The 13,216-nt window shown below is 40.3% G+C and overlaps 1 protein-coding gene across 3 annotated transcripts in view; it reads left to right on the top strand.

Annotated features, from left to right (window-relative positions):
* MID1 (midline 1) overlaps nucleotides 1–13,216 on the top strand; it is a 336,706-nt gene that overhangs the window by 189,840 nt on the left and 133,650 nt on the right. The window lies entirely within an intron of this gene.

Raw genomic sequence — 13,216 nt, 5'->3', positions numbered from 1 at the left:
GTACTGCCACTCTGGGCGCTTTGGGGGAAGTGCTTTACATAGGAAGCAAACTGTCCTTTTGGGGGCCAGGGGTGAGGGGTTCAGAACTTCCTGTCCCTTTCCTGCAGGCAGTGGGGAGAAGCAGAGCCCCCAGCAAGGGGTCAGGCGCAAAGACCCGCCCGCCCTCATGCCCCCTGTTTGCTTGGTACATTTCAGTGGCAGAAAAGCACATCTAGCCGAGCAAGTGTTGTGTGTTTGCAATGAATCGCCTTTGCCTTGCTGGTGACTAGGGCCCAGGCTGTTTCTTTAAGTTCTGCAAACTCCCGGCCCTGCCCCATTCTTTTTATGTCCAGCCATCCCATGGGATGGAGGAAAGGAGCGAGGGGTCTAAAGGGACAGGATTTAAAAGGAAAACGGGGAACGTGAAACATTTGTGAATAGGCGCCTTGGCTGGAACAAAGGAGTCATTCGATCCGGTGTGGAGCCACCTGTCCTCCCCTCCATGGTGTCTGAGCTCAGTTTTCAGAATCCCTGTTCCCACACAGTTCCTCCGAGCGGTGGCACTTCCCGGGCCTGAGGCTGGCGGCATGCTGGCCCGAGCTTGGCATGGTTCGTACCTCGCCTGGCTCACTGTGGCATCCACGTGAATTGGAACCCAGCCCGGGGCCCACATGTGGTGACTCCTCAGCTATTTAGTGAATGGACTGCTTTCTGTCCTCCAACTCTGCGTCCAATCAATGCTTGGTCCCCTTAGGACTTGGAAAGAGGGTGGGATGGAGTGGGATGCAGGCACAGAAGGAAGAGGGGGAGAGTCAGCACTCATCCAAGGAATCAGGCGGTCCAGCGTTTCAGGAATCTTAACACATTGTTCCAGAACAGCCAGAGCAAGAATGCAGAGGGGAGGGAGATGGCGGGTTATTGGCTCGGACGAATCCGAACTGTATCGGAGCTTCTCCTGGGGGAACTGACTCTGCATCCAGGAATGGGGAAGCATACCTACCGGCCAATTTCTCTCTCAGCCCCGGGCCCCCTGGCCGCGCAGGGTTAACTCGCAAACAGGTCTGGGTGTCATCAGCTGGGCAATGAAATCCAATCTCTCTGCTGAGGAGTGATCCGTCCTCAGAGCCACAAATGCCGAACAATGGTGGGGCAGCCCAGAGACCCCGGGCCTCGCTGAGGCCAGTGGGAGTCAGGAATTGCCAGCAGAATGAGAAAACGGCTTGAATGGCCATGAGATGCCTAGGGCTTTTGCCTTCTGCCCGGTTGGCAGAAAAAGAGGGCACAGGGGTGTAGTGTTCTCTGAGGGTCCGTAAGGTCACGCCGAGTTAGGCCGAGAGAGGGAAGGGTAAACCTGATTCGCCTTTTTCAGGAAGTAATTTGAAAGCGTGTGCCAACCTTTTTTCTTTTTGCACTCTGATCATACATGGGAAACTTTCCCAAAACTTCTTTGAGAAGGAATTCGCTGTGTTCCCAGGCAAAAGGAAAGGCATGGCCACCTGTTCTGGAAGCCCAGCCAAAAACAACAGGTTTGCCTGTGGCATTCCCGCCACTGCAAATATCCTCCCCAGCGCACGCCGCCCATTGTCCCTGCGCACCAGAAGAACAAATAATTCTTTCTCGAGCTGGAAAAAAAAAAAAATCCGTTTCTCCAGACCGAATTGCCTACCAGACACGTTTTGTGTTTTTAATATCCTGCTGACTTTAGAAACCAAGGTGCGCACTCTTTCTGAGGGACTCACACAACCCCTTGCATCGCCTTGTAGCCTGAAGGGAGAAAGGTTAGTTAGCAGCTCTGTAAGCAGCTGCTAAATTCCTGCAAGGCAGGGATGGTGCCATTAGAAGGAAGCTGTGACTCAATTTGATTAGCCTGGTTTGCATTCTTTAGATTGGAATTAAAATGCCCGAGGACATCTGGTTTAATAATGACTGTCTTTGTATTAATCTTCCCTTTGAGGATTAGAAAGTCCTCTGCAAACGCTATCTATTTATTCTCTGCCGCATTCCCGGGAGAGAACGAGGTGGCAATTTGATCCTCATTGAACAAATGGTGAGGCAAAGTCTGAGAGAGGTGAAGGATAAAGACGCTTGAGCAAGTTAGACACGCATCTGAGGGTGTAGCTTGGAATCCCCAGTCATAGCCTAAGGCTTAACCAGAACTCGCCTCCATCTTCTTGCCTTATTCTATTCTGGAACCCGCATGGAGGATCCCAAGCGTGTTTGATGGTTTGCTTCATTTGAAGGTCACACCTGTAGAAGTTTAAAAGGCATTTCTGTTCTCATTTGTCCCAACATTGAGGTTAGGGAGCTTTGATGACATCAAGTAGAAAGACACTGTAAGGGACCAGAATGTAAAATATGTATCCGAGAAATGTTCCCTTTCTGCAGATGTTTTAAGGTTTTGCACGTGGTGTGCGGCTCCAGTATCTTGAACATGTATTAGGATTTTCACATCTCTCCATCGCAGGGAATGTTATACCCGTAAGATTTATGGCAGATTGGAGATCCTTATTGACTGGTTGGAAATATTATTTTGGAATTGGCCTTTTCTTGCCATTCGTTATGACCTGCATTAGTAGTTTGCTTGGCTGTGGACCACATAGGCTGCAAGCAAATCCTTTAATTGGTAGTTGCATGTTATCCGCAGACATTCCAGCAAGTTCTAAGGCTAAGCATGTATGTAGATGTCTCCTGGCTTTGATCCCTTGTGTGGTAAATAGACATCCACAGTAGCTATGGCAACCTGGACTGTGCATTGGTGAAGGGGGGGTGTGTGGTCATAGGAAAAAGTAATTTTTTTTATTAGGACAAGGTGGGGCTGATCGGGACATTTAAAAACCAGTATTATTTGAATATCCCAGTTGATCCCCAGCATTTGGATTTTTCTTACAAATAGAATTAGTGCTTCACTACAACCAGAAGATTTTGCAGATGTAGCTTAAAATGCTTTCTAATCAAGTGGTTGTTATTTAAAAGAAGCAACTTGTAAAACGAAAGGGAAGTCCAACATATTATATCAGTATCCCTGTTGTACTTGGTGTGAATGTTTGTATTTTCTGAAATTGGTGGGATTTTAAAAGGAAAAGACCACACTCCCATTGGGCAGCGTGCATTTCAGGGATCCACCTGCAGAGGTCAGGCTTGAAGTGTCTGACGGAGCCAGGCGGTGGCCGCCACTGCTGGGAGCCAGAGTTGGAGAGAATTGCTCTGCTTATTTGGAACAATTAGTTAGCGATTCTTTAACCTTGTGACCAAGGCCATGATGAAAATGAGTTTATTCAAAGGAGAGAATATCATATAATCTGTGATTAAAGAAAAGGCTACAAAGCCAGGTCAAACTGGAATCTAATCTCCACTTAGATATGGGACAGTTTATTAACGTGACTCTTTCTGGCTCATTATCAACTTTTATTTCTCATGAAACTACAAGGGTTTTCTTGCCTAGTTTTATGAGCTAGCATGCTCTAGAAGTTTCTTTAAACAAAAGGGCAAAATATTAGGGACCCTTCCAAACCCACAAAATTTTCTTCTTCCTCCAGAGGAAAGCATTTTGTTGGCCCAGATCAGGATGGTTCATGGGCTAAAGGAGGTCAGGAGGTGTTGAGATCAGAAACTGAAATACTGAAGAAAAACTAACTAGAGGGGACTTTCCTAAAAACTACAACAAGAAAAACCCTAAGAACGTATCTGTTCTGTGCTATAAAAGAAAAGTACTGGGTAGAAAAGGCAAAAAAAAAAAAAAAAAAAAAAAGAAGAAGAAAGAAAGAAAGAAAGGAGGAGGGAGAAAGAAAGGAGAGGAGGGGTAACTGATTATTTGTACTACAAGTGGATTGGAAAGTTTTATATATAGTCAATTGTTTATAATGGTACAATGCAAAGGCTCTCCTTTATTTCTTTTATCATTGAGGGACATATACTGAGTACTTAAGTCATTAATTCATTCAATAAAGCTATTTTAAATGATTATCATCATTTAGCCAGGCCACTTTGGGCTACAAATATGATTCTGGTATGGCCCCTCCTCTCAAAGAATCTTTGATGGTCTGGTATATAGTTTATTGTACCAATAGGCTAGTGGTAGTTATTCATGGATAAAATGCCTGCTCATTAATAACTATATTTGTATGAATAAGAATTTGCTTGATAAATTGATCGTAGCCAAAGCTTTACTGAATTTAGGAGACTTGAGAAATTATTTGTAATGGTAAAATTTAGTTAATTTATAGCCACATATTCATTTGTAGAAATTTATTGGTTCCTAGTTAAAATAAATGTATCAATAATTAAATAGTAATTTAATTAATTGTTCTTCATAGAGAAAAATAACTCAGGCAGTCTCCAACCTAAAAATGCTTGATTGATGCTCTAGGAGTTTGTTGTTTGAAAACCAGAACATTTTCCAATGAGAAGTGATGCCATGATTTGAGATGATTTCAAAACAGTATTTAAAAAAAAATAACCAGTCTGATTAAATGTCAGATTAAGTTCTGAATTTTGAATCCATGCCTCCATGTTATACAGGATGGAACACAGAAGGAGAGGAAGAGTTGCCATACTTTTGGTAACTGGCCATTCTTGGCAGTATTTGAATTAGGAAAAGTTTGCACTAGTTTTCAACTTTTTCCATTCTTCTGATATTCTCTGGGTCCCAGTAGGGTGTCTCTCCCAGTCCTGACCTAATATACAGATAGTTGGTTTTTCACAATTGCCCATCTTCCCGCCCTTTCCTCCCTCACCTCCAAGCCACACCCCTTTTTCCTCTAGACAACCAGATGTTGGGAGAGAAACATTCTGGATGAGCTAAAGCTCATGACTCTTAGCCCTTTAACCCTCAAGATGAATCTTTAATTAAACAGTATAGCCTAAAGCTGCAAAAATCCTATTTACCCTTTCAGGGACATTATTTGTGGGCAAGGTTGTGCCTTTGGCAGGCAACATTGCTGGTGTGTCTGCGGGTGGGGTTAGACCTGTTCATTTGTTTTTGTCTCTCAGCATCCTTCCTGGATTTCTGGACTCACTGGGGTCTTTATGAGTGACAGCCAGGGAGCCACAGAAGGCCAGTCATGTGAGGGGAGTGATGGCATTTGCGGGTTTGGGTTGTTTATAAGTGTGCTCTTTGTAAACCAAACACTATTTGGGTTAGAATACATGGAAAGAAAATAGCTGCAGCTTTCTCTTATCCACACAAGTAATTTTAACGTATGTTTTTCCAATTAATCATTTGCCTATCTTGGGACTGAATTACTCCAGAACAAGACTTACATCTTCGTTACCTTTAAATCCCCAGATCCAAGCACAGTGCCTGGCATACAATTTGAATCATTAAATATTTTTCAGGTACATACTGGGTGACCTTTAGCAGAAATGAGAATGGAAAATGCTTCTTACGATGAGAGAGGACATGAGGAAGAAAGGTCATTCTAAAGGTTGGGGGACTAGCAAGGACTAAATAAATTAAAATATGTTGTGATTGTTTAACCATCTAGACTGTTCGATTGTGCTTTGGGTGAGGACACAACCCAGAACATAGCAGGCAGCTTGGCTTACACTCCTCGTGTTGGGGCTACAGAAATGGTCAAGAAATGGGACATACCCTTCAATAACTCAAAGTCTTAAAGCAAAGCTAGAACCTGCTATTCACTCGTATTGAGTCCAACCTGATGTTTTAGGCCTTTGGCCTATGTGCAGTTAGTTTATTTTGCCAGGTGAAGGGCATGCCCAAGGTCACTCAGCAACTAAGAGATTGTTTCTAGAAGATTGAAGCCTTCCACTCTACTCCATGCATATGGCAGCCACATTTTCTATAGTGAAATTCAAGACACATGCTGGACAAAACATTTTCACTGCTTCTGAGTGCGACAGACCATCTGAGAGTTATGATTAAAATGATGAAATAAAAATTTCTGAAACATTTAATGGTTTGTGTAGACAACAGAATTAATACAGTTTCAAAGGGTCCACAAATTTGGAGACCTTTTATCTGTCATATTTCCAGTAGTATGTATCTTGAAGTGGTCTTCTCCAAACAAGAGGAAAGGGGCTGTTTGTGGACAAATAGAATTCGCTAAATGCCCTGTTAAGTTACCAATAACTGGGTGAATGACCAGATAAAGCAATATGTCAATGGAAGGTATCACCAAATATTAGAAATCTTTATTTGTACCAGATAGAATCTTCTATAGAAGTCAGACAAAGAGTACTAATTTAAAATTCTTTTTAAAAGAGTACTAGTTAAAAGTTTAGTGTTTGTGGGTTGGAATTATAGCACAGAGAAAGGCCTTTCCTTCCATCAAGGAGCAAAGGTATGAGCAAGTCTCCATCTAGAACCTGAGTCTTTTATTTATTTATTTTTATTTATTTTTTTAACAAGGAGATATTACTTTTTTAAAAAAATACATTTTATTGATTTTTTACAGTGAGGAAGAGAGACGGATAGAGAGTTAGAAACATCGATGAGAGAGAAACATCGATCAGCTGCCTCTTGCACACCCCCTACTGGGGATGTGCTCGCAACCAAGGTACATGCCCTTGACTGGAATCGAACCTGGGACCCTTCAGTCCGCAGGCTGACGCTCTATCCACTGAGCCAAACCGGTTTCGGCTAGAACCTGAGTCTTTTAGACTCTGCATCTTATTTTCTTTCGACTGCACCACATCCCTTCTAGTAAGGTATAGTTTGGATGTTTGGGGGTCACATGCTAATTTAATGTGCTAATAAATTACAAGACAATTGGAATGGTTTGCTGGTTTATGATGAGGCAGAAATCAGGAAAGACTGATTTAGGAGGAAACACCATCCAAAAAATCCAAGTAGTCAAATAGTCTTATATTTGGGATTTGTGCTTCTATTGTCTATATATTCTCTGCTCTGATTTTAGATAAGTATGAAAATGTCAGAGAGTAAATCCTAGGAGGATTATGTTTATGCAGAAGAAAGCTTTTTTTTTTCTATGAACTAATCAGCTGTGCATTTTGGAAATAAAGCAGGAAAGGAAAGGAAAATGGAAGGGAGAAGAAAGTGCATCATTTTAGTCAACATGTAGGGAAAGCAGAATAGAAAAACTGGCTGTTCCATGAGTGAATAAGTTGAGATTTTTCATTGGTTAGTGTTCCATTTATAGTGGATTTCTACAGAAATATTTGTGCTGCTACTCGTTTTATATGGCTCTTCAGGAAAGAATAGTCATAATTGGTTGAGATAGGTATGGCTTTCTGATTAGAGAAAGACATTATAGTAGACTATTAATGAATATTTATTGCTTAATGCTTCTCAGCCTGGAGGAGACACCTTCTGAATATTTTTAACATTTCCCCTTTCTAACATTTCAGCTGTCAGAATTGCATGGTTCACATGTAAACTACATTGTTTGGGTTTAACTAACAAAGAGAGTGATAAGACATGAATTGCTTGTGACAGCCCTGAGCATTGATAACAGAAGACATTAATGCCTGCAGACACAACCTACATGGTAAAACTCTGGGAGCAAAAATGCTTATTATGTGAGGCCAACGTGCTTTGACCTAGTTTTGCTTTTCTGCTTGGAAATTGTGTCAGTATTAGTAACATCATCCCCCAGGATGAGAAATTTCACATTCCTGTTTATTTCAGCATCACTTTACTAGTTTTGTGTATTTAGTTCTGATCTCCAAGAAGCCAAACTGAGTCTCATTGACTTGCATGTCCCTTTTGAGATGAGTCTTCTGCATAATAGAGAGGATTTTATGTATTAACAAAACAATCTAAGATGCAGTCTTCAAAGACATTCATTCCTCCTTGAACAGGAGCCACTGTCCTCTTGCAGGCTCCAAGAGGCCAGCCAGTGTTCTGCTGGTCAGAACTAGTCTTCCTTTCTTTGTCTTCCGGGGATGGAATGGATTGTTGCGCCTAAGACTGCCATAGTTAAAAAACAAAATATGATGGAGAGGTTGATAGGGCATGTCGCAGCTCATCATCCTTCAGTTTGCCCAATTGCATGTTCTGCTTTATTTATCCAGTAGAACCTGGCCCACCATACTTTTCCTATTTAACATTTTTATTGAATAATTTTCACAATGAGTTATTTCCTCAGTTGATTTCAAATACATTTTTTTTGGCCACTTAATACTTTATATCACCAGGGAAAAGAACCATTTAATTCTTTCATACATTTATGAATTCAAATCTTCAAAGAGTGTGAGTTCTTCCAGTGATCAACTTACATCAAATTTACAAGTATAATTTGCTACTAAAAGACCTTGAACAGTTTTTGGTGCACATGTCTTAGTGCTCCTTATTAACAAATGCAATCAGGCAAAAGCCCATGGAATATGTATTTGCGGTTCCTCTTCAAACACTGACCGTTTGCTCTTGTTTCCTAATTAAATCCCTTTGTTGTTCGCTACTTTTCAAATCCCCTGTCTGCATGCAGAAAACCTAAGAAGTGAGTGTCTCCTTCAAAGCACTACTAAACCAACTGAATTTTAACCAGGCAAATTGCTGATTAGCTTTGGATCATTTTAACAAACGGTAAGAAAGTAATTGGGATAGTAATCTGTGATCCTTAGAGGGCTTCAAATGCTTGAGTCAACTCCGAGTATTGTATTCCATGTCTGATCTTTATGCTAATGTGAGTACTAGTACCCTGAAAGAAAACACTTTTTAGAGGATTTCTGGAATCCCTAACTGGTTTATAGATATTATCACTCCCAAGCTGCCCAAGTTGTGAAATATACTATACATCTCCTATAGTGGTATCCATTGATAGGTATTGATGGCAGGCTCCCAGCTATTTTTCTGGTTATCATAGGAAGGTACAAATACAGTTTGCTTATCTGACATAGATCGTAGCCTTCCATCATCACTATTTGCACTCTGATTTTCCCCCACTTTACAATATATCCTGGAGATCTTTCCATAATAATACACAGAGCTTCCCTCCTCCTTTTTTTCAACAACTGCATAACATTCCATTGGGACAATGCACCACAATTTATTTGACTTCTCCTACTGGTCACATAAGTTGTGTATAATTTTTTGTCGTTAAAACAATATGCATAGTAAAGGCCCGTGAATTCATCAGTTTGTGTGGGGCAGGTGTGTGTGTGTTATAAATCCCAGAAGTGAAGGTTGATGGTTTTAAAGGGTGCATGCAGTTTCTTCTTTTGATAAATAAGTACCAGTAAAATTGCCTACCTACTGAGTGCTTTTCCAAGAGTTCATTGTGCAACTTGTACATCTTTGCTTAATACATGAAAGGGAGCATCAGTGTGTAGCTGTATGTTTCTCTTCTAAGTGGTGTTGAGCATGTTTGTACATATTTAAAGGCCATTTGTATTTCTTGTGCAATGTCTGTTCACATCCTCTGTTTCAGATTATTCTTCCTTTTTTTAAAAAAAAAATTGATCTTAGGGAGAGGATGAGGGAGAGAGAGGGAGAGGGAGAGAGACAGACACAGACAGGCAGATAGACAGACAGACAGATGTGATGTTAGAGAGAAACATGGATTGGCTGCCTCCTGCATGCACCCAAACAAGGAAATCAAATCTGCAACCTGGGTATGTGCCACCTTGTAGTGTACACTCCAACAAATTGAGCCACACCAGCCAGGGCTGGATTGTTCTTGATGTTCACTTTTTGGCTATCTGTGTAATCATTCACCAGAGTGCTATATTTTGTTGACTGTCCCCAAGTATGTTGCAAATAATCCAAAAGGGACTCCTGGAGTAATACAGCTAATTCTAAAAATGTTATGAGTAGACGTGGAGTTGGTTCACAGCAGACATTCATGAGAGAGCCTAGATTTCTAGGTCTGTTTATCACTTTCTGTTTTGCTCTTTAGCTAGCAAATATAAAACAAAACAAAACAAAAAAACCCTCCGAAGTGTTGAAAGCTTGCTCCTGAGGGTCTAATTCTGGGAAGATGCTTATGTTATTAGTACTCAGTTTTTTGGAATTCTGACCATTTTCCAAGGAAGAGGTTCCACTTAAAATTTTCAAGACCCTGGAAAAGTCTTTAAGGAAATAGTATCTACTTTTCCTCCCAGAAAGAAAATATTGGGGCACATACATCATTTATTAGAATGATTTTAATATTTCTGCACATTGGGGTGGCTCTGTATCAGCCTTCTTGAAGACTGGGGCTTTATGATCATGACCAACTACAGGAGAACAGTTGCATGGATCTAAGATTTCAATGTATTTTTTTCTTTTATTGAAATTATTTAGTGTTTATAAATATGCACAAGTATTTTATAAATTTTTAAATATATTTTTATTGATTTCAGAGAGGAAAGGAGAGGGAGAGAGAGAGATAGACACATCAATGATGAAAAAGGATCATAGATTGGCTGCCTCCTGCATGCCTCACACTGGGAATCGAGCCCACAACCCTGACTGGGAATCAAACTATAACCTCCTGGTGCATAGATCGATGCTCAACCACTGAGCCACGCTGGCCAGGCACACACGTATTTATTTTATGGGACTTATCCAGCTCTTTAATCATGTGTGATTGCATTACCTCCCCTGTAAAATGGAAATAATAGTCACAGTATCTGTTTTATAGAATTGTTATGAAGATTCAGTGAGGTAGTCTACCATTTGAAATAGCACAACATACAAAATAAGTTCTATGTAAGTGTGTGTTCAATGAGAGACAGATTGATGGTTATCAAGAATTGTGAAGAATGTGAGGCTTTACCCTACTTGCAAGCCAACAGTTTAGCTTGTCACGGTTTCTTGGATGTTGGCAAAATACATGAGACTCCTAGGTGAGAGACAAAGGACCTAATTACAGCTTAGCACACAGCATGAGCTTCATATTCACATTGGTTCTCTTTGCCTTCCGAGTCTCACAGTGCAGCACTGGTGGATGCTGTGCAGGTGGTGGGCTTGCCTTACAGGCATGGCTCCTGGACTGAGGAAACCTAAGTCGCTTATAAAGGACAGTAAGCATGCTTGCCCATTGCTCTTCGGGAAGACACTATTTTTATCTTCCAAGACTATTCACTAGACAGAAGTCCTTGAAAAGATATCTGGAACAAATGCTGCCAGTGCCTTTCCTTGTAAGATGTACAAATTTGCAGGGATTCGTGGAAAATTTTCTCCCAATAGTAGTCCAGTGAAGTGTCTTTTAACCTTTGCTCCTCAGAGCTCTAAGAATTCCATGGAGGAGAACTGCATGGGGCAGGAGAAGAGTGATTTTTTCCCCAGACACAGGAAAAGCAAGAGATGAGGGAGCAAGGGCCATCCTCCGTGCCCCGCCATTTCGACAAGAAGAGCTTAATGTTTTATTCTGCTTTTTGGCTCTTACAAAATATTTGGCTTCTGATTAAGATTTCATTTGAATGAAGGCATCTTTAAGAAGAAGAAAAAAAGAAAATTCCAGATCTAGTGTAATGGTGTTTGACATTATTTTGACAGTGATAAAGCTACAGTTTAATTAAGAGAATCACTCCAAACAATAGATTTGAAAGCATAATATCAGAGACCCATCTTGGGTGAGAATGCTGATGAGTCTCTGTGATCTTGGGTTGATTCCTTAAGCTTTCCAAGTTTTCTCACCTATAAAATGGAAATGCTAGCACCAACTCACAGGTTCATGTAATGATTAAATGAAAAATTCTATATAAAAATTGAAATATAAAGCACTTAACGGAGTATTGGTTACATACCAGGCATTAAGAAATGTTAGGCTACCTTTTTCTGGAAACAAGATTTCAGAGAAGCTGGGTTTTATGAATGTTTTTACTTGTTAGCCTCTGAATGAATACAACACCCCCCCACACACACACACATAGGCATTCATATCTATACATGTGCACACAGTGGAGTAACATATTACATAGATATAATGATCTAAAGGCGTCTCTTTAAGCAGATATCAATGTGTGTGTGAGAAACCTATAATTTTTGGTAAAGTATGAGAAAACTATTAATTAGTTACTAAAAATATACCTTTGTAGGATAGTCTACTAATACGCTAAAATGAAACCAAATCTCATTGATAGGATATGATCACTTATCATTAGTTTTCATCCGTTAAAGAAAAAAATCGGACACTTTATTAAACAGTAAGGAGGACTTTATTTAAGACTATTCCAATAGAAACAGGGGAGAGAAAACTAACTCAATTCTGAATACAGCAGACAGTCACGAACTTATAGCATGATAAGAAATTACTAAAAGGAGACATCAAGGTTGGGGTATTCTTGCTAAATTGACTTGAGAGGATTTTTACCGAAGGTAGAGCAAGGTGATCCAACATCAAGGGTGGGGATTCTCTCTAAACTGACTTAGCAGGATTATTTCTAACACTGTTCTGGGCAGGCCCAACACAGACTGTGATCTAATAACATAGCATTGACCAACTCTACAACTGTGAGTATGGTCATTTGGATGCTCCTGTTTTCCAGGACTCTGTTGGTATAAAAATATGGTTTTTAAAAAGTTTTTCTATTTTGAAATAGTTATAGATCCAGAGGAAGTTGCAAAATAAGGCACAAGAAGGTCCTATGCCACTTTCACCCACCCCTGTTTCCCATCCTTAACTACTGGCAACCAGGAATCTATTTTTTTCTCTATAATTTTGTCACTTCAAGAATATTGTATAATCCTGACCAGGTGGCTCAGTTGGTTGAAGCATCATCCTGTACACCAAAAGGTTACAGATTCAATTCCCCTTCAGGGCACATTCCTGCTTGTGGGTTGGATCTCCATTTGGGGCATAAGTGGAGCTAGCTGATCAATGTTTCTCAACTCGATGATTCTCGTTCTCTCCCTTCCTCTCTCTCTAAAAATCAATTTAAAAACTTTAAGGACACATATGTAATACCTTAATCAATAAAGAAATTAAAAAAATAAAAAATGTACTGCCCATAATTTCATCACTTATTGTTAATTAAACTGGTAATGTTATAAAAAAAAAACTATTAGAAAAGTTAAATATTTATCAGCTATGCCATTTAAATTCTACTTTTGTTTTTTACCCTTACCTCATTTTATTTTTTAATTAAATCTTTATTGTTAAAAGTGTTACATATGTCCCCCTTTTACCCCATTGACCCCTAGCCAGCCCTTGTCCTTCCCTTGCTCTCCCCATCCCCACCCCAGGCCGTCACCAACCTCATTTTATTAATAACAATATAGTGACAGTGCGTTCGTTTCTGGACATAGCTATCATTAATTCGAAGCTATAATGGCCTTGCCATTGAATTGTATTGTAATACAAATGCCCCAGGAATGCTGGGTCAATCCAGAGTG

This window comes from Pipistrellus kuhlii, unplaced genomic scaffold, assembly GCF_014108245.1.
Source record: "Pipistrellus kuhlii isolate mPipKuh1 unplaced genomic scaffold, mPipKuh1.p scaffold_m20_p_69, whole genome shotgun sequence".
NCBI lineage: Eukaryota > Metazoa > Chordata > Mammalia > Chiroptera > Vespertilionidae > Pipistrellus > Pipistrellus kuhlii.
Note: the sequence above shows the minus strand (reverse complement) of the source record. Positions and strands in the feature narration are given on the sequence as shown.